This window comes from Bombina bombina, chromosome 2 (assembly GCF_027579735.1).
Source record: "Bombina bombina isolate aBomBom1 chromosome 2, aBomBom1.pri, whole genome shotgun sequence".
NCBI lineage: Eukaryota > Metazoa > Chordata > Amphibia > Anura > Bombinatoridae > Bombina > Bombina bombina.
The window spans coordinates 974,131,345-974,154,364 of record NC_069500.1 but is presented as its reverse complement, the minus strand read 5'-3'; the positions used below and the strand labels follow the sequence as shown (position 1 = coordinate 974,154,364).

The window sequence follows — 23,020 nt, the reverse complement described above, 5'->3', positions numbered from 1 at the left end:
TAGCACACTTGTTATAAAGGAACTATGCAACATAATAATATTTGCAGAGGAAATGTTCTCAAAGGATGAAAACCACTATAAAAAGGCAGTCTTGTCAAGAGGCATTTTTACTATTTTTAATCGTGGTAGGTGATGCTTCTCTGCTACTGGTGGAATGTTAAAGCAATATTTCCATCTGCAGTGAAGGTGTAATGTAAATGATCCTTTAGATAGTATCAATGGCAATACAATTTACATGTGTGAGCCGAAACTAAACCTCTTTTTCTGCAATACAATAGAAAAACTTGTACATAAACAAACACACATATATATATATATTATATATATATATATATATATATATATATAGTAATATAGTAGCAAGTGGTGAAGGATCCAAACGGATGGGTTCCGTATCCAGCAAAAACTTCACACAGCAGGAAGTTATAATCCGTTTACGTTTCAGCCCTCACATGGAATTTTGTCAATGGTAAACATAAGCCAGGACAGACATGTTTACCATTGACAAAAAGCCCATGTGAGGGCTGAAACGTTTGGTTATTTACACATTAAACGGATTATAAATTACTGCTGTGCCTGCTGTGTGAAGTTTTTTGCTGGATACGGAAACCCATCCATTTGGATCCTTCACCACTTGCCTACTGTTTGTTTATTTAGCAGTGCACTCAGGTGATTGCTGATGTGAGGAGTGCCGTTTCCACTACAACTCTTTATATATATATGTCCTGAAAAAGGAAACTCTCAACCTTCCTCATCAACTGCCAGGGTAACAGAGGTTCAATATATAGGGAATAGAAGGCACTCACTGGTCTTTTTAACAAAGTGTTTATTAGATCAACTCAAGCGTAATGTTTTGGGGACACACTCCCCTTCCTCAGATATACAGACAACAAACTCAAGTGGCAATTAAACAGTGTAGACCCCTCCCCCAGTGAGAAAAACATAGTCATGGCCGAACCCTATCATAATAATAGTGGCATTATAGGAGAAGATGAGAAGCTGTTATCTTGGCAAATGGAGGTAGCACAAAGTATTGACTAAAAGGGTGGCAATAATTTAACAAAGATTTTTTTTTTATAACAACCTGTGTTGTGTTTGTAATTGTTTGATATCCATGAGAGCAGAGTGTTTTTAACAAAAGATCAAAAGGTTTACCATAAAGAAATTTTTTCGCAGCCCTTCTTTGCTCATATTTACCAATATAAGTGGAGGGCACTGTATATTGATAGATAGATTATAGATATTGGTATCAAAACACCATCAGCTATATGTATAAATATTTAGTTATGAATAAATAGAACATTGTCTGTTATGTGAAGAACATTGGAATGTGAAATATTCATATTTTCATATTGGGTTTGCAAACTTGAGAATATGTGATCAGTTTGTGCACGATTTGGGTGTTAGTTTTTCCCACATTTGCTTCATTGACTCCTATGGGGGGAATATGTTAATGCGATCACAATATTCAAAGTTTGCCTTTTTGAGTGCATTGGGGTTTAGCGCATGAACAAAAATGTTTTACTTTCAACAACAACTAGCAGAGTTTGCTTGTTGATCGAGAGCATTAAATACCACTCCACTTGTAATCTGGCCCTTAATTAGTTCATTATTTTACATTTGCTCTTCATATCAGTTTTAAATATAGATGGTCTTTGAGCATGTACCCCTTTATTTCCTGTTACATTATATTCAAATGTTTCTTTCTCATCCATATAAAAAGAGCAGCTCATAAATGTTGATTGAGAAAATGTGATGTAAAAGCTGTTTAAATGTAAGTTGAAACTAATATAGCAGTATAAATTGTGTCCTTCTTAATAATCTTTGGTTGATAGATACGGTACTTCCTGAAACTACAGGGAGTGCAGAATTATTAGGCAAATGAGTATTTTGACCACATCATCCTCTTTATGCATGTTGTCTTACTCACAAGCTGTATAGGCTCGAAAGCCTACTACCAATTAAGCATATTAGGTGATGTGCATCTCTGTAATGAGAAGGGGTGTGGTCTAATGACATCAACACCCTATATCAGGTGTGCATAATTATTAGGCAACTTCCTTTCCTTTGGCAAAATGGGTCAAAAGAAGGACTTGACAGGCCTCAGAAAAGTAAAAAATAATGAGATATCTTGCAGGGGATGCCAGCCACTCTTAAAAATTGCAAAGCTTCCTGAAGCGTGATCATCGAACAATCAAGCGTTTCATTCAAAATAGTCAACAGGGTCGCAAGAAGCGTGTGGAAAAACCAAGGCGCAAAATAACTATATGTAACTGGGCATAAGTAGGAATAGCACTACTAACAGTGGTATATTTGTTAAACACTTTTTGCTTTTGTGTAAAAATTGTGCTTTGTCCTACTCTCCTATAGAGGTAAAAAGGAAAAATATGTAACCTGTAAATACTCCAAATCAAATAGCTGGTTTTGCACAGTATGCAGCATTACAGATTTTGGGTTCCATATATAAAGCAGAGGAAGTTGCTTTGGAGCACTTGCCGGGCAGGCTTGAATGTTTGCTACAAGTTAAGAGGCAGCCGTCATTTGTTCATTCTAATGATTGACAGACCCCACTCCCTGGCAACTGGTCGAACGGAAGAAGGAGGTGACTCTGCACAAGGACTTAATTGTGTAATGTTAAATGTGGGCAGTTACAGATTTGCCACAATCAAAGCAGGCAGATTCTCTAGTTGGGAACCCTGTGTGACTGTATATCATTTGATAAATTGGGGCCTTTTTTTATTTGGCCTCTCTAGGAAGTGTGGGGCAAAGCACAATTTTGCACAAATGAAGATATGGTTAATGTCCCTTTAAATTTAAACAATTTTTACTTCACTTGTTTTCAGGCAAAAAGTATCTACTTGTATAGATGCTGCTCTTTTATATAGATGACAAAAAAAGTTTTAGTACAGTTTTCGTTTGGGATTAGGTGAGTAAGGGTAAAGTTTGTGTTTGGGTTAGGGCTAGGCTCAGGGATATAGATAACCCCATGGATAACAAAGATGGCTAAAATGCAACCTCATTATTATTATTATCGGAGCAAAATACCCATAATAAATTGGCTTGATTAATCTGGACAGCTTTCAAGGAACATATTTGTTGCCAATCTGTAACAATGTGGGCCCTTTACTGGATTAATAATGTGTACTTGTGTGTGGTCCCTTTAAATATTCGACAAACATCACAATAAGCTTGCTTCCACAGAAGGTCCTATGATCATGCAGAGTTTATTTTTATTGTTCACAACTGGTGGTACCCTTTAAATGACACAGCACTGATTTGTTGCACTCAGTTAACACTGTGGGGCCCATTTATCAAGCTCTGAACGGAGCTTGTCGGCCCGTGTTTCTGGCGAGTCTTGTGGGCCTATGTTTCTGGCGTGTTTCTGCTGAATACGGATAGCGTATTGCTCTCCGCATTCAGTGAGGTCTTGCGGACCTGATCCGCACTGTCGGATCAGGTCCGCAAGACCTTTAAAAAATAGGCCCCTGTCCATTTAATTTCAATCAAAACATTATCAATAAAGAAACAAAAACCTATCTCCTTATTGGAGAACTAATTAAACATTGCCAGGTGCACAACAAACCTGCCTAGTTCGATCACTAATACCAGGTGCTAAATTAGCCTTCAAACACTTTATCAAAATATATTGTTACAGTTCAGTAGTACCTGCACATTTTCTCTCTCAGGAGAGAGAGGCTATTAAACAGTCTGCAGCTCAGAGTTTCTCTCCCTTCTCTGACTGCTCTGTTTTGTGAGCTGCCTTTTAAGAAGGCTGACCACACCCTTCCCTAAGTAGCCTAAATAACCCCATGAATACCTTACTACTAGCATAGTAGCCAGCAATAACTCCCCCTCTTGAACAGTACAATCTGTCACAATTTTTGATTAACAGATCATTTGTGAATTTATTTGCAGACATATTAGAGATATAAATAATGTATTTATGTTCTTCATGGTTCTGGATATTACATCTGAAGAAGTATTATTAAACATTTCACAACACTGAGAAGTTTGGTTATTCTTAATTGTTCTATAACTTATTGGAATAATTAAAAAACATTTTTTTAGTTTTATTCAGAAGTGTTGAAGGTTGAAGCAATGGGTGTTTACACCTACAGGAGAGTAGAAAATAGTGAATCAGCACCCTGTGGTTTGGTTTAATGAGGAAAACATTTAATATAACTATTTACAAAATATTGCAGGAGCCGAGCCATGCCAAGTCATCATCAGCATTGCTTATTGCACAAAAACAAAAAAACTAAAAATGTACAAAAAACACACTGTTTCTATACCAGCGACAAGAGTATTGAGACAGAGTATAACAACAACTGAATACCTCCCTTATACATACAGATTAGTACCTGGCAGGCATTTATCTAGCACAAATTATTTAGGATAACGTACATATACTGTATTTTGGTTAATATATTAGGGATGAACAAGATATGCAAACCTTTGTGTCAGTAATGTTCAAAGTTCTGAACATTCTACAAGATTTCAGTTAAAATAATATGGCATAGATTACAAGTGGTACGCTGTCCATATCGCAGCATTGTGCTAAGAATAGCACACAATCTGGTATTACAACTCAATGGTAAAAAAGATTTATCTGAGAATATTAGCACGGTCAACATTATTTTTGTGTGCCCTATACTTTTAATTCTATTTGAGTATACATACGTATGTGCACACATACATATATACAAACATACATACACATACAAATGTACACACACATACAAGTGTACAAACACATACAAATATAAACATAGGCATATATAAATACACTCATTCACACACACACTACACTAGATATATATATATATATATATATATATGTATATATATATACGCCTATGAGCCCTTCACAGTCCAACACCTTGTCATATTATCATATATACAGTAGCTTTAACTTTTATTAATAATATAGAAAGATAGACAGACACACAGATAGATAGATAGATAGATAGATAGATAGATAGATAGATAGATAGATAGATAGATAGATACATAGATAGATTTAAAATATAGTTTAAGACTTTCTGAAGAATTCCACTTTGCCTTACCTTTGGCTTACCAAACCTTCAGGTTAGCGCTCATGTGAAAAACAGAGGCCCGGTTTTGTAGTGCACACTAAGGGCCAGATTACAAGTGGAGTTATAAATATCGCTTGCATGCAAGCAATATTAGTGTTCCACTTTGTAATACCACCGCACGATAATGTGCGCTGGTATTACAAGTTAATTGCGTTCGCATTGCTAGGAATCATTGCACTCATGAGAGCGCATTTCTATAGGTTTGTATGGGAGCCTTGTTCTAATTTTTTTCTAACACCCCACTCCCACCAACTCTAAAGCCCCAAAACATGGTACATGGTAATATTTTTTTCTTTAACATTATTTTCAAGTTAGGCTGAAATTAAACATGAATTTTTTTTCTATCTTAGTCTAGAACATTTAGGTACATTTAAAATGCTGTATAATCAAGCAGCAATCAAATATTGTTCCAGATTTAAAAGAAGCTTCCATTGTAATATATGTAATGAGGTAAAATATACACTTAGACTGGAAGAATGTATGATTGTAATTATTTTTGGAATGGCTGATCTCAAGCCTTTCCTGATGAATCTTTGCGTGGAGATAGAAGCATGACTAAAAAAGAATATTGAGATTTTTAATTTATATTGTTAACTTATCTTAAAAAGGTCTGATAAATGGAGGACAGAGATTTGGGATCAAATTTTATATAGTATTTACATGGATTTTTGAAGTGAGATTTGTTTTTGTTCCAAGAAAGATAAAAAGTAATAAAATTAAATAAAATGTATACTAAAATTAGCATAATAATAATATATACAATAATAATGTAAAAAGTAATTTGGAGAGTTCATAAATAACTAGGCCAATGCAATATACCAGTACCACTAAACATTAAAAAATACATAGTGTAATTGGAATATTGTTAAAATACAAAACAATCTGTTTAAACGTTTCATTATATTAAAATTGTCAAGATATAATTATACATAATTAGTTAATGAAAACATTGGCTTAATGCATAGTAATTTTTCACATCTCAATATAAGGTAAATGATATTCTTTAAATGCACTTACCCATAAAGATTATTATTTTTTTATTATACTTTATTTATGAAGCGCCAACATATTCTGCAGCGCTGTCCATGGATACAATTCATTTAAATAAAACAATGATATAAAACTTGAAAGAGACAGGACAAAATTTACAAACACATACAGGAGGAATTGAGGGCCCTATTCCCGTGGGAACTTACAATCTAGAAAGATATGTTGTTGAAGATTTATATAATAAAAGTTATCTACAACACCACATCTGAGTTCTTACAGGAATTAAAGTAATGGTAAACTTTACATGTTTTAAAATCAGGTCTTGAATTTAAGCAATATTTTAGAGGGACTTCAATTGATCACTTCTAATAAAGATACGTTGTAACCTATTTTTTTAATATAGTTGTGTCATTCTAATAACCCCCATTCTAACTCATATTTTTTTGTGACATAACGGTTTGAACTGTTCTCCAATTGGAGCTCTAGCTACAAAAAAGGTGCCGTAAGACTGGAGTGCTGATTAGAGAACAGTTCAAACCATTAGCTCACAAAAATTATGAGTTTTGAAGTGGACGGCCTGAATGTGGGTTATTAAATTGACACATCTAGATTAAAATGTAAGTTACAGCACATCTTTACTAGAAGTGATCAATTAAAGTCCCCCTAAAATGTTACTTAGATTCCGGGCTTGATTCTAAAACATGTAAACTTTACCATCACTTTAAATATTAAAATTATGATAATTCTCTATATTTAAAGAAAAAAAATTGTAACATTTAAAAATGTAAAGATAATGGTGGAATAAAGACAAAAATTGTGAAAAGCAAAAAAAAATAAAAAAATAGTAAACCATATTTATTTTTATAACTTTTTAAGCTCATGCTCAAAAATATTGCAATTGGGATATTGTGAAAATACATTACAGTCTGATTGATTGTTTTAGTATATTAAAATGATCAATTATATATAATTAGTAAATTAAATCATTATCTTAATGCATACTCATTTTAACAACTAAACATAAGGTAAATGATATTCTTTGAATGCACTTACATGTAAAGATATGTATTTACAGATTTAAATGATCTGTTAATGACAATCCCACATGTGAGCTTTTACAGGACTTAAATATTACATTTTTCATAAATGTCTCTATTTTAAAACTAATAATAATAGTATAATTTAAAAAATATAGAGCTCATGGATTATCAGTCTGAATAAAACTAACAGATATAATAAAAAGCAAAAAAAAAGTAAAAAAAACTTCCTTTCACAACTCTTTGAGCTCATGCTGAGCTCAAGTCAAAAGTTTGGACAAACCTGTTTTTCATGTTCTTAAAGATGTTTTGATCTAAAAGCTTATGGATAAATGTTTAAAATTAGTTGTGTATACAAATATAAACTAAAGTTTATGCCTTGTCTAAACTTTTGCTATAAAAAAATGTTGTTGTTAGGACATACAAGGTTGGGACAATTTAAAATAACCATCTGGAGGGAATAGCAGCAGACAGAGGGTACCGCGCAGCTATGACTACGGTGAAATGTTGAAATGTTAAAAAGTGCATAAGCTGTCTAAGGGGTTGTTAGTCCTTTTTACTATTTTGTACTTGTTGTGTGAATCTCTCCTGAACTTTTTCAGTATGGCTAATAAAGTCTTTGGGGTAGTTTTCTACGCCGGAAACGTAATTTATGAAGCAGTGGTCGTGAATGTGCAATGCCACGAATGTTTCAAGCATTTCATCAGAATGTTAAATGCTGACAGCGAATCATGTCCACCCGGCACTTGGTAAATCTACCCCTTTGATTTTTACTTAGACTGCTACATTTATGTGGCACTTAAAGGGACACTGAACCCAATTTTTTTCTTTTGTGATTCAGATAGAGCATACAATTTTATGCAACTTTCTTATTTACTCCTATTGTCAAATTTTATTTATTCTCTTGGTATATTTATTTAAAAAGAAAGAATGTAAGTTTAGATGCCGGCCTATTTTTGGTGAACAACCTGGGTTGTTCTTGCTGATTGGTGGATAAATTCACCCACCAATAAACAAGTGCTGTCCATGGTCTGAACCAAAAAATTGTCTGGCTCCTTAGCTTAAATGCCTTTTTTTCAAATAAAGATAGCAAGAGAACGAAGAAAAATTGATAATAGGAGTAAATTAGAAAGTTGCTTAAAATTGCATGCTCTATCTGAAGAAAGAAAATATTTGGGTTAAGTGTCCCTTTAAATCTTTTGGCCATAACTGATTAAGAAACATTGAATAAGATCAAAATCAACAGGTATCTATTATTGACTACTGTTATTGATACTCCAGCTGAGAGATTATTGTTTACATGTAATAAAAATAATGGTGCTAGAAGCTCCCTATACTTCCTAGGCAGACAGAGTGTATCTTGCAACATTACCTAATTCCGGCCTTGTACCACTAGTTTTAATTTTAGTTCAGTTTGCCAATTTATTACCTGGTTTTAAAGTTAATTTCATGAAAAAAAATGAAAACAAAATGCTGCTAAGCTATGCATATCTTAAAGGGACACGAAAGTCAAAATTTAAATTAGAATATTCAGATAGAACATGCAATTATAAGAAACTTTTCAATCTTCTTATAAGATCATTTGTACTTTGTGCTCTTGGTATTCTTTTTTGAAAAACATAGCTAGGTTAGATCAGGAGCAGCAATGCACTACTGGAACCTGCAGGTAGTGACGATGTACATAGATCTCTCCTTGTCCAATGTTAAATGTGGCTATTGGGCATACAGCGTCTGCTGCCCATTTGCCAAAATCACAGTAGGTTCTCTAATTGGGAACCTTGTGTGTCTGTCTATAATTTGATAAATGGGGGCTTTTATTTTTTGGCACCTCTAGGAAGTGTGGGATAAAGCACAGTTTTTGCACAAAGGGAAGATATGTTTAATGTCCCTTTAAATTTATACAATTTTTTCTTCACAATTTATTTTTTTAGGCAAAAAGTATCTACCTGTCTAAATGCTGCTCTTTTATATAGATGACCGAAAAAGGTTTAGTACACAGTTGGTTTAGGATTAGATAAGTAAGGTAAAATGAGTCTTTGGGTTAGGGCTAGGCTCAGGGATATGTTTAACTCCATGGATACCAAAGATGGCTAAAATACAGCCACATTATTGTTATCCGGGCAAAATACCCATAATGGATTGGCTTGATAAATCTGTAGAGATTTCAAGGAACATATGTATTACCAATTGTTGGTTAAAGGATCATTTGTGAATTACTTGCAGGCATATTAGAGAGATATATAATGTATTTATGCTCTTCATGGTTCTGGATATTACATCAGAAGAAGTATTACTAAACATTTCACAAAACTGAGAAGTTTGGTTATTCTTAATTTTTCTATAACTTATTAGAACCCAATTAAAATAAAAATCATTTTTTTTATGCAGAAGTGTGGAAGGTTGAAGCAATGGGTGTTTACACATACAGGAGAGTAGAAAATAATGATTCATCACCCTGTGGTTTGGCTTAATGAGGAAAACATTTAATATAACTATTTACAAAATAATGCAGGGGCTGGGTTATGCCAAACTAACAGATGATGTACAAAATACTGTTTCTATACCAGCGACAAGAGTATTGAGACAGAGATAACAACAACTGAATACCTCCCTTATACATACAGATTAGTCCATGGCAGGAATTTATTTAACACAAATTATTTAGGATAGCATACATATACTGTATTTTGGTTAATATATTACAGACGAAACAAGATATACAAACGTTTTCTCAGCTTAGAGATTTACCAGAGAATATTAGTGCAGTCAACATTTTAGCACCTCTATACTTTCAATTGTATTTGTGTGTACATATGTATATGCACACATACATACATGTATGTATATAAATATATATATTATATATATATATATATATATATATATATATATATATATATATATATGTGTATATATGTATATGTATATATCTATTTTATTTATATATATATATATATATATATGTGTGTGTGTGTGTGTGTGGGGTGAGTATATATATATATATATATATATATATATATATATACTAAATGTAGGGGGTGTGAGAGAGTAGGTAATATTGCTAATTTGCTCTAAATGGTGCCACCCTTATAGTAAATATAAAATATGTAATCAAGATAGAAAAGATACCAGGGTATATAAGATTACCCTAGAACAGCAAGGGAATAAACGGCACACATAAAAGACTTTCAAAAATTTATTAATAATAAGTTCCCAAAAATACACTTAAGTATATAGCGATATCTTATCTGTCAATTTCAGTCACCACTAAAGACAGCAAAATCTAAAACATTTAAAGTGCACTGAGACCTAATTCTTTCCCTATACTATAAATCACAAAAAAAGACATCATAAACAATAAGGGGTTAACCAGAAAACTTATGTTTATAACGAATTGTACATTGAATCTAATGTTTATAGGACATATATGGTAAGTAGGCAAAATACATGTTATACATATGGCTGCAGTCCAAACAGAGGTGAACTATATTATGTATAGAAAAGCGCTTATTTTCACTCTTTGTATGTACCAGGGAATCTCCTCTTAAGGCAAATAGATGTGCCGCAATTAGTACTGCTGGATAAAGAGTCTCTAGCAAGTGTAATAATTCAGTTGGAAAACACAGCATATACTTAGCTTAAGTCCTCCGGTTTTTGTTGTTTCCACTTGTCTTCTGCTTGCAAGCACCTGTGATGATTACTTGGCGTGTGACGTCAACAACAGTGGGAGTGGTATAGCGTCACCAGGGACTGTGAGTGGCTGTAAACAGAAGGATCCAGTTGAATCAATTTTGCGTTGTAAGTTTTGCGAAAAGCTTTGACAAAGGGCTGTATCGCAAAGTTACTTTCGACAGGTACCTGGGTTCTCATAAACACATAGTGCCACTATGTGTTTATGAGAACCCAGGTACCTGTCGAAAGTACCGTGGGCCAGGATTTCTAGTGCACCTGTCTAGACCTATTCCCTGAATCTCATGTTTCTTCAGAGACATTTTGGCTCTATACATGCAGCTGTACATTTCAAGTGAGCTACGAATTTTTCTGGTGTGACTCCGACAGTGGAGTAAGTGATTTGAGGAGTGTGCTATTGGAGTGCAATGGAAGATGTGCCTATACGATAGGTGAACATACACATAACTTTGCGATACAACCCTTTGTCAAAGCTTTTGGCAAAACTTACAACGCAAAATTGATTCAACTGGATCCTTCTGTTTACAGCCACTCACAGTCCCTGGTGACGCTATACCACTCCCACTGTTGTTGACGTCACACGCCAAGTAATCATCACAGGTGCTTGCAAGCAGAAGACAAGTGGAAACAACAAAAACCGGAGGACTTAAGCTAAGTATATGCTGTGTTTTCCAACTGAATTATTACACTTGCTAGAGACTCTTTATCCAGCAGTACTAATTGCGGCACATCTATTTGCCTTAAGAGGAGATTTCCTGGTACATACAAAGAGTGAAAATAAGCGCTTTTCTATACATAATATAGTTCACCTCTGTTTGGACTGCAGCCATATGTATAACATGTATTTTGCCTACTTACCATATATGTCCTATAAACATTAGATTCAATGTACAATTCGTTATAAACATAAGTTTTCTGGTTAACCCCTTATTGTTTATGATGTCTTTTTTTGTGATTTATAGTATAGGGAAAGAATTAGGTCTCAGTGCACTTTAAATGTTTTAGATTTTGCTGTCTTTAGTGGTGACTGAAATTGACAGATAAGATATCGCTATATACTTAAGTGTATTTTTGGGAACTTATTATTAATAAAATTTTGAAAGTCTTTTATGTGTGCCGTTTATTCCCTTGCTGTTCTAGGGTAATCTTATATACCCTGGTATCTTTTCTATCTTGATTACATATTTTATATATATATATATACTCACACACAAACTCAGGTGCACACACACACACACACACATATATATATATATATATATATATATATATATATATATATATATAAAGTAGTGCTCATTTCAGAGAATATGAATGATAATACAAAAACTTTTCTTTCACTCATGGTTAGTGTTTGGCTGAAGCCATTTATTATCAATCAACTGTGTTTACTCTTTTTAAATCGTAATGACAACAGAAACTACCCAAATGACCCTGATCAAAAGTTTACATACCCTGGTGATTTTGGCCTGATAACATGCACACAAGTTGACACAGAGGGGTTTGAATGGCTATTAAAGGTAACCATCCTCACCTGTGATCTGTTTGCTTGTAATTAGTGTGTGTGTATAAAAGGTCAATGAGTTTCTGGACTCCAGACAGACCCTTGCATCTTTCATCCAGTGCTGCACTGACGTTTCTGGATTCTGAGTTATGGGGAAAGAAAAAGAATTGTCAAAGGATCTGTGGAAAAAAAGGTAGTTGATCTGTATAAAACAGGAAAGAGATATAAAAAGATATCCAAGGAATTGAGAATGCAAATCAGCAGTGTTCAAACTCTAATCAAGAAGTGGAAAATAAGGCGTTCTGTTTGATAACATACTGCATTCATCTTGTCATCAATTCTGACCAAATTTCCTGTGCCGTTGTAGCTCACACATCCCCAAAACATCAGCATTCCACCTCTGTGTTTAACAGTAGGAATGGTGTACCTTTCATCATAGGCCTTGTTGACTCCTCTCCAAATGTAGCGTTTATGGTTGTGGACAAAAAGCTCAATTTTGGTCTCATCACTCCAAATGACTTTGTGCCAGAAGATTTGAGGCTTGTCTCTGTGCTGTTTGGCGTATTCTAAGTGGGATACTTTGTGGCATTTGCGTAGTAATGGCTTTCTTCTGGCGACCATGCAGCCCATCTTTCTTAAAGTGCCTCCTTATTGTGCATCTTGAAACAGCCACACCACATGTCCTGTATTTCACCTGAAGTTATTTGTGGGTTTGTCTTTGCATTCCGAACAATTTTGCTGGCAGTTGTGGCTGAAATTGTAGTTGGTCTACCTGACTGTGGTTTGGTTTCAACAGAACCCCTCATTTTCCACTTCTTTATTAGAGTTTGAACACTGCTGATTTGCATTCTCAATTCCTTGGATATCTTTTTATGTCCCTTTCCTGTTTTATACAGTTCAACTACCTTTTTCCGCAGAACCTTTGACTATTCTTTTGCTTTCCCCATGACTCAGAATCCAGAATCGTCAGTGCAGCACTGGATGAAAGATGCAAGGGTCTGTCAGGAGTCCAGAAACTCATTGACCTTTTATACACACACACTAATTACCAGAAAACAGATCACAGGCGATGATGGTTACCTTTAATAGCCATTCAAACCCCTTTGTGTCAACTTGTGTGCATGTTATCAGACCAAAATCACCAGGGAATGTAAACTTTTGATCAGGGTCATTTGGGTAGTTTCTGTTGTCATTATGGTTTAAAAAGAGTAAACACAGTTGATTGATAATAAATGGTTTCAGCCAAACACTAACCATGAGTGAAAGAAAAGTTTTTGTGTTATCATTCATATTCTCTGAAATATGGCCAAGAAATCATAAATTCTGTCAGGGTATGTAAACTTATGAGCACAACTGTGTATATATACCATATATATATATATATATATATATATATATATATATATATATATATATATATATAAAAACACTTCTAAGTCCAACACCTTGTCATTTACTGTATCATTGTTAGAACACTTTTATTAATAATATAGATATATTTAAATTATAGTTTAAGACTTAGTGATGAACTTCAATATTTATTCTTTTTTTGTGTACCTTTGGCTTAGAGCACGATTGGGTTAGAGCTCAAGTGAAATAAAGGACCTCCGTTTTGAAGTGCACCCCTTAGAAGTGGATTAGGTGAAGGATCTAGTTCAGTCACGGTATCCGACCGCCAAATGATACTGTGCTCTAGGCTTTGCTTGAGTGCTTACATTTTACTTTCCACTTGTAATATGGTAGTAACATTTGGAGCAAAATGGATTGTACTCTAGAGATGTTAGCACGCTATAGTGCTACAATTTGTATGCTGTATTTGTTAGCTAGGCCTAAGTAAGTTTTACTTCACTGAATCTTCAATGCAAGGTACGCAATTCAATATGGCGTCCCTTGCATTCCTATTGGCTGAAAAATTTGAATCAGCCAATAGAAATTAGAGCTGCTAAAATCCTATTGGCTGTTCTTTTTTTCATAGGATATAACTGGTTTGAGGATTTTTTTTCACAAGAATATTTTTTATATAGTGATGTTATGTATTTGTTTCTATGTAATACTACTTTAGCCGAACAATTCAGAGCTGCAGTAAATAGCTACATAGAATAATATAGGAACTAGAAAAGGTAGAGAGGCTGTTAGTGAATTGAGCCTAATCTATATTTTTGACAGAACAATATCTACTAAAATATTTTTATTTATAGTTCCAACATCTTTCCTTATAGTGGACAATGTGAAGAAATATCATTTTTGGAAATCATGTGGTTAAAAGGAAATCTTCATATAAACATTTTGGTTCTGTCCAAAAATGTCTGCTCTAGAGCTTTTTCTTAAATATTATTATTACAATATTTTTAAGTTAGGTTGAAATTAATCATAAGACATTTTGTTCTAGAAAAGTTTTAAACATTGCTGTATAAATAAGAAGTAGCAATGTAATATTGTTCCAGATTTAAAAGAAGTTTCCAGGGTAATCACTTTAAAGGGACAGTCAACACCAGAGTTTTTGTTGTTTAATAAGATAATCCCTGTATTACCCATTCCCCAGTTTTGCATAACCAACGCTGTTATATTAATACACATTTTACCTCCATGAGTACCTTGTATCTAAGCCTCTGCAAACTGCTCCCTTATTTCAGTTCTTTTGATGGACTTGAATTTTAGCCAATCAATGCTCACTCCTAGGTAACTAAGTGTGAGAGCTCAATGCTATCTATATGGAACATATGAACTAACACCCTATAGTGGTAAAAAGATGTCAAAATTGATTCAGATTAGAGGCGGCCTTCAGGGTCTACGAAAATAGCATTTGAACCTCCTAGGTTTAGCTTTCAACTAAGAATACAAGAGAACAAAGCAAAATTGGTGATAAAAGTAAATTGGAAAGTTGTTTACAATTACATGCCCTATTTGAATCAAGAAAGTTATTTATTTTACTTGACTGTCCCTTTAATGAGATAAAATGCACATTTTGCTTAGACAGACGGAATGAATTATTATAATTATATATGGGATGGCTGATCTCTAATAATATTTTTAAAAGTATAATAAGCCTTTCCTGAGGAATATCTGGTAGAGATGGAAGCCTTAAAGGATTACTTTCTGTTATAATTTTTAAGCTAAACAACTAACATATTAAAGTTAATAAACATTAATTAAAACCTACTGACCTATATTTTCTCCAAAACGAAGTTTCATAACGTTCTAAAAGTTATATCTTTTATTCGCCGATGATGTCACGTTATCCTGCCCACTATTTTCAGCACTGCATGTTCAAAATACTTAAACCAATAACTTTGTGTTTAAAGCGCCATTTTGAAACCTAGGTATTGTAAACGGATTGGTACAGAGCAAAGGATACCCATGGAGTGGGTTTGGAAAACAATTAAATTTGCAGACAAGATTTCTGATATACGGTAGAGATATGTTAATGAAATGCTATTGATAAAAAGCGTATTTGGGGTAGTTAGTTAGTAACAGGCATAGAAAATATTTACTTACAGTGGCCCTTTAAGTTTAAAGATAATATTGTTTTGTGTTAAAGATGAGTGATAAATGGAGGATAGAGGACTGGGATCAAATTGTATATAGTATTCACATAGATTTTTGAACATAGATGTTTTTCTCCAAGAAAGATAAAAAGAAAAATAATAAAATAAAAAATATACTGAAATTAGCAGAATAATAATAATAATAATTACCCTGGTTATTCACTAATACTCCAACTTCCTTTTTACATATAATAAAAATACTAATACTACTAATAATAATAATAATTATTATTATTATTACTATTATATGTAAAAAATAATGTAAGAGTATTAGTGAATTACTAGGCTAATGCAATATACCTATACCACTAAATATTCTAAAAAAATATATAGTGCAATTAAAATATTATGAAAATACAAAACATTCTGTTTGAATGTTGCAGTATATTAAAATTATCATATATACTGTATATATATATATATATATATATATATATATATATATATATATATATATATATATATAACAATTAAAGCATACTTATTTTTAACAACTATACATAAGGTAAATTATATTTTTTTGAATGCTATTAGACATAAAGATATGTTTTTACCAATTAAAATTATGTGTTACTTGCAACCCCAAATGAGAGTTATTACAGGACTTAAATATATCATAAATGTCTCTATATAAAAAACTAAGCAACACTTAAAAATGTAAAGCTAATGGATTTCCAATCCGAATAAAACTGATTAAAAAAAAAAAGCAAAAAAAAATAAAGTTAAAAATATTTAGCTTCTCAACTCTTCAAACTCATGCTGAGCCCAATTCAAAAGTTTGGACAGACCTGTTTTTCATGTTCTTATAGTTGTTTTGATTTAAAACCTTATGGATAGATGCTTAAAATGAGTTGTGTATACAAATATAAACTGGGGTTTATGCCTAATCTAAAATTTTACTATAAAAATAACCATCTGGAGGGAACAGCAGCAGACAGAGGGTACCTTGCAGCTATGACTACGACACAATGCTGAAATGCAAAAGCTGTCACAGGGGTTGTTAGTCCCTTTTACTATTTTGTACTTTTTATATCAATCTCTCCTGGATTCTTTCAATATAGCTAATAAATTATATAATAATTTAAATAAATTATTTGATTTTTACTTAGACCGCTACTGCTGCCTTTTCCTACATTGCATACCTTGTAACTCTGGCCATGTGCCACTAGAATTTTTTTAGGAAATATATGATTATTTATGTGTTTAATAGCAATACATTTATGGAACACTTTTGGCCAACTGATTGAGAGGCACTGAATAAGACCACAATCAACATGTATCCACTATCAACTGCTATTGAGAGATTATTGCTTACATGTGATAAAAATAATGGTGATAGAAGCTCCCTACTAGACATGTGCAACGCTAAAAAAATTGTTTAGTTTGTTTTCATTAGTTTAATAAATAATTTCGTTATGGCAAATTAGATTAGTTAAGTTTAAACAAAAATTTGTTTTGGCAAATTAGTTATGTTAAGTTAAATAGTTTTTTCAGATCCGTTTGTTTTTTTCAGATCCATTCTTTATTCATATGCATTATTCTATTCTGAAGTTTAGAATAGAATAATGCATATGAATAAAGAATGGATCCGAAAAAAATGAAAGGATCCGAAAAAACGATTTAACTAAACATAACTAATATGTCGGCGATTGGCGAAACAAAATTATCTAAAACCGCTGCTATTAAAGCTATTAACCCCCCCTTACCACCGTCCCCCCACATAGTCGACACTAACTAAACCTATTAACCCCTAAACCGCTGCCCTCCCCACATCGCCAACACTACCTAAACCTATTAATCCATAAACCGCAGTTCCCCAACATCGCCAACACTAACTAATCACTAAATAAAGCTATAAACCCCTAAACCGCAATTCCCCGACATGGCCGACACTAACTAAACCTATTAACCCCTAAACCGCCACCCCCCCCCCACATCGACCAACACTACCTAAACATATTAACCCCCAAACCGCAGTTCCCTGACATTGCCGACATTAACTAAATCGCTAAATAAACCTAAACCGCCGTTCCCAAACATCAACGACACTAACTAAACCTATTAACCCCTAAACCACCACTCCCAAACATCGTTGACACTAACTAAACCTATAAACCCCTAAACCACATGTCCCCAATATCGCCGACATTAACTGAAACACCAAATAAACCTATTTACCCCTAAACCGCCGTTCCCAAACATTGCTAACACTAACTAAACCTATTAAAACCTAAACTGCCGTTCCCAAACATCGCTGACACTAACTAAAACACTAAATAAACCTATGAACCCCTAAACCACCGGCCCCCACATGGCAACAACCTAAATTAAACTGTCGGTGATGTCGGGGAACTGCGGTTTAGATTAGAACAATGAAAAATTCTGAATATGAATAATGAATCCGAAAATTCGGAAACTGATTTATTCATTTTCTGAATTTTTCGGGTTTTTAGTTATGGTGCCTATTTGGAATTTTCGGATGCATTTAAATCTACGAAAAAATTCAGCCAAAACTAAATTTGGCCGAAACGAAATGCACATGTCTACTCCCTACACTTCCTAGGAGATGTTCAAATAGGCATTTTCTGTAGGTATCAATCCAGAGGCAATTAATAGCCAGCGGTCATTGTGCCCACACTAATCACTGTTACTTAATGCTATTTTTGAGATGGTTGTTGTAGTGTTTGTAAATCCAGGTGGTTTAGAAATATATCTGACACAGAGTCCATTTATACAGCAACTAACTACACCTTTATTTCCTGGTTCCTCACTTCAACAACACTGTCCCCGCCCCTGCTTCTTTGCAACAATTATATACATTTACAAGTCAGAGCACAAACTAGGAAGAAAGCATTACATATTATAATATCACAACAAACACCATATCTCTCCCTTACTTTAGATTAGAAACATAACAAATAAACTAAACATAAATATAACTATATATATACACTATGCTTAATATCTAGAAATAAGACCAACTATATTTCACATAAAAGAGTTGCATGATGACATAATACATTACATGAAAACACATTATTTTTCATAGTTTTTAAGGTATTCAGGAGGTCTTCTATTTTCTCTGAGAGGGTATTTTCGATTAGTATCTAAGGACTGATCATATGCTATGTTTTCTTCCCCCTCACTGCTCTCTGAGTTATTCATATTATCATCATGTTCTTGAAATAATTTGGGTATATCAGAATCATCATCTTCTGCATCAGATACTTCAGTGTCCTGTTCTTTGTGTAGTTTCTTGAAGAAAGAAGAGTTCCGAGTAATTGTATGTCCATTTCTTACTGCAGTGATCATTGATCCTTGAATTCTTGTAACTGTATATGGGATGACATCATATAAAGTATCCAACTTGTGTCGTCTATCTTGCCTACACAGGACTCTGTCTCCAACAGCAAAAGGAGCAGATTTGGTATGATAATATTTATCCGCATAAGCTTTCATCTTGGCTTTGGCATGACTGTCTTTTTGTATTAAGTCCTTGTTGAGTGTCTCTGTTAGCGAATCATTTATATCCGGAATTTTGATCCGAAGTTTGCGATTGAATAACAGCTCTGCAGGTGATCTGCCAGTAGTACAATGGGGAGTTGATCGATAGTCTCTCAGAAAAGAGTATAAATTTTGTTTCCATGGTCTACCTTGCGCTGTAGTTGCCCTTAGAAATTTCCCCATAGAACGCATGAATCTTTCAGCTTCTGCATTAGCTTGTGGCCACAAAGGAGTAATGCGCCTATGTTTAAATCCAAGATATGAAGCAAATTTATTAAACTGAGTACTGTTAAATGGGGGACAGTTATCTGTTTTAACAATTTTAGGAATTCCCAATAAAGAGAAAACTTTGTCTAAAACCGGAATAACAGTGACTGAAGATGTTGAGCTGATAACTTCTACTACCGGGTATCTTGAATATTCGTCTATAATCACCATCAAATAATCTCTAGTAGGTAATGGACCATAAAAATCTATACTCACATTACACCATGGTGCTTCAGGCAATGCAGACATTTTTAAAGGTTCTTTGTGAGCTCCTGGAGTTGTGGCTTGACACACAATACAATTTCTCACCAACTTTTCTGCTTGTTGATCTATTGATGGAAACCACACTTTTTCTCGCAATAAACTTTTCATTTTAACTATTCCTTGGTGACCTTCATGTGCTAAGGATAATACTTGCTGTTGTAAACATGTCGGAATGACTAGTCGATTACCTCGCAAGATAATACTGTTGTCATTATTCACTGAGAGTTCTTTGCTAAATCTTGCAAATGACTTCAACTCTTTTCCATGTATTTTGTCAGAATCAGCTGTGTACCATTTTCCATTCCGAACTAATACAGCAAGTTTTTGCAGTATAGGATCAGCTAATGTTGCTTGTTGTATTTCTTCTAAACTCAATGCTTTAGGTATAGCATGATTAGTAACAAAATTGATATATTCCTCTGCATCCATGGAACTTGGTGAACTTGTGAATGAATCTGTTGATATAGGATGTCGAGACATATAGTCTGCTGGGTTCTCTTTTCCAGATTTGTAAACCACAGTAAAATTATATGGTTGTAGTCTTAAACCCCATCTTTCTATTCTAGCGGGCGGTTTGGATTTTGGATTATTCCAGATCAACTGTAAAGGCTTGTGATCTGTGATCAGTGTGAATGGACAACCATATAAATATAAATGAAAGTATTCACAACTCCAAACTATTGCCAGAGCTTCACGTTCTGTTTGAGAATAACGTTTTTCCACATCATTTAAAGAACGGCTACAATAAGCAATTATATAATGCTTGCCTTTGTCTCTCTGCGCCAGAATAGCACCTAAACCAACAGGGCTAGCATCTACTAAAAGAATAGTTTGCCGTTGAGGGTTAAAATAGGACATTGTCTTGTCACTGGTCAAACTCTGTTTCAGTTGTTGAAAAGCTTGTTGTTCAGTTTCAGTCCAACGCCATGGCACACTTTTCTTTGTTAACTCTCTTAAAGGTGTGGCAATAGTAGAGAAATTAGGGATAAATCGAGAACAGTAGTTTACCATCCCTAGGAAACTTCTGACTTCACTGGCGTCTATTGGAGGATTTGCATTCTGAATTGCTTCCACTTTCTTTGGGTCTGCTGATATGCCTTCAGCTGAAAAAACAAATCCATAAAATTCTAGTTTAGTTTTGTTAAATTCACACTTACTACAATTTAAGGTAAGTCCTTTCTCATGAAGTCGCTCAAAAACTGCTGTGAGATTTTTATCATGGTCCTCTTGAGTAGCTCCAAACACAATGATATCATCGCTGAAGTTTTTAACTCCTGGAATTCCAGATAATGTTTGCTGTATTGCATTTTGATATACTTCAGCAGCAGAAGAAACACCAAAACTTAGGCGCTTGTATCTCCACAATCCTGTGTGTGTTGAGAATGTAGTTATATATCTACTTGTTGGATCCAATTCCAGTTGATGATAGCCTGATTTTAAATCAAGTTTGGAGAAAACTTTTGCCTGGTTGAGATCATGAATTATATCATCTAATGTTGGGGTAACGTGGCGCTCCCTGATAATGGCAGTGTTGGCTTGCCTCATGTCTATGCAAATTCTTACACTATTTGGGTCTTTGGGTTTTGGCATTGATACTATTGGGGAGACCCATGGAGTTGGCCCCTGCACTCTTTCGATGATTCCTTGTGTTTCAAGGTTCCTGAGTTCAGCATCAACCTTGTGCCTTAGATGAAATGGAATTCTTCTATGTGGTTGTATTACAGGTTTTATATGTGGATTAATATGCAGCTGTACTTGAAAATCTTTCAATTTACCAATGCCATTAAACAAATGGGAATACTGCTGTACTAACCGATCTGCTACAGATCCTGTGTCCTTTCTAGGTGAAATTGCATTCATAAGCTTTATAAGTCCCAAACTGGATGAAGTTTCAAAACTCAGAAGAGAAGAATTTTGACCCTTTACAACATAAAACATAGTTGCTGTTTTGTTGTGTTTAAATGCACATGTGGCTGTAAATTTACCAATGACATTAAGGGGTTTAGTTGATCCATATGCATATATATTTATTTTACTCTGTAATAACTGTGGTTGTGGTTTTAACATGTGAAATGTTTGTTCACCCACTAAATTGACAGCAGATCCTGAATCAATCAATGCAGTGATTTTAGTGTCATTAATGAGTACATCAACTTGTGGCTGAGTTAGGTTACACATGTTGTTTACTACAAATACATATTTGTCATCATTGTTTGAATATTGTCCTTTTTGATCAGGAGATCTGACTAGATTTACTTTCCACTGTTCTGATGTATGTGGCTCAGTATGTGATTGAGGTATTTGATACAGTTTTGTTCTACATTGCTTTGCAAAGTGATTAAATTTCCCACATGCCCTGCATTGCTTATTCCTTGCAGGACAAGTCCCATTATGTGGATAGAAACCCCCACAGTTCCTGCATAACACACATGAGGTCTCTTTCTTTCTTGTGGGCTGTACTGTTGAACTGTCTTTTTGAACTCTATTTGTAATAAACTGATCTTCAGTAGATCTATTTTCTATGCTTGCAGCTTGCCTGTCAGCAATTTCTAATGTTCTGCCATAATCAAGCAAATCTTTTAAAGATAGTTCAGATTGTCTCAGTGCATATTTCCTAAGTTTTGAAGAAGTGCAGCTTTGTATTATCTGTGCTTTAATCTCATTTTCAACATTAGAAAACTCACAATTCTTTGCTAGTAAACGTAACCTGGTTTGAAATGCATCTAAAGGTTCATCACCCTGTTGTGTTGCCTGTCTGAATGTGTATATTTCATACTGAGTGTTCTTTTTAGGGAGAAAATATGTTGTCAGTTTATCTTTAACATCATTGTATGAGTCAGTGGTTGCAGACAAGGTATCATAAATGTCATACACTTTTTCTCCAGCTAAATGAAGCAGTAATGCCTTTTTTCTGTTTGCATCAGTAACATCCAAAGCAATAAGATAATTTTCAAATCTCTGAATCCATTTTAGCCATCTTGGGCCTACTGAGCTTAGTTCTGCATCAGAATCAAACACAGGGAAGTTGTTTTCATTACATGCAGCCATTCTTGTGTGTGTATTGTAGCAGGTTACTCACTGTTTGTTGAGACAAAGCAATAGGGTTCAAACATAATCCTCGTC

The 23,020-nt window shown here is 34.1% G+C and overlaps 1 protein-coding gene across 1 annotated transcript in view; it reads right to left on the bottom strand.

Annotated features, from left to right (window-relative positions):
- The window catches only part of LOC128647395 (B-cell scaffold protein with ankyrin repeats-like), a 198,416-nt gene that overhangs the window by 12,542 nt on the left and 162,854 nt on the right, over positions 1-23,020 (bottom strand). The window lies entirely within an intron of this gene.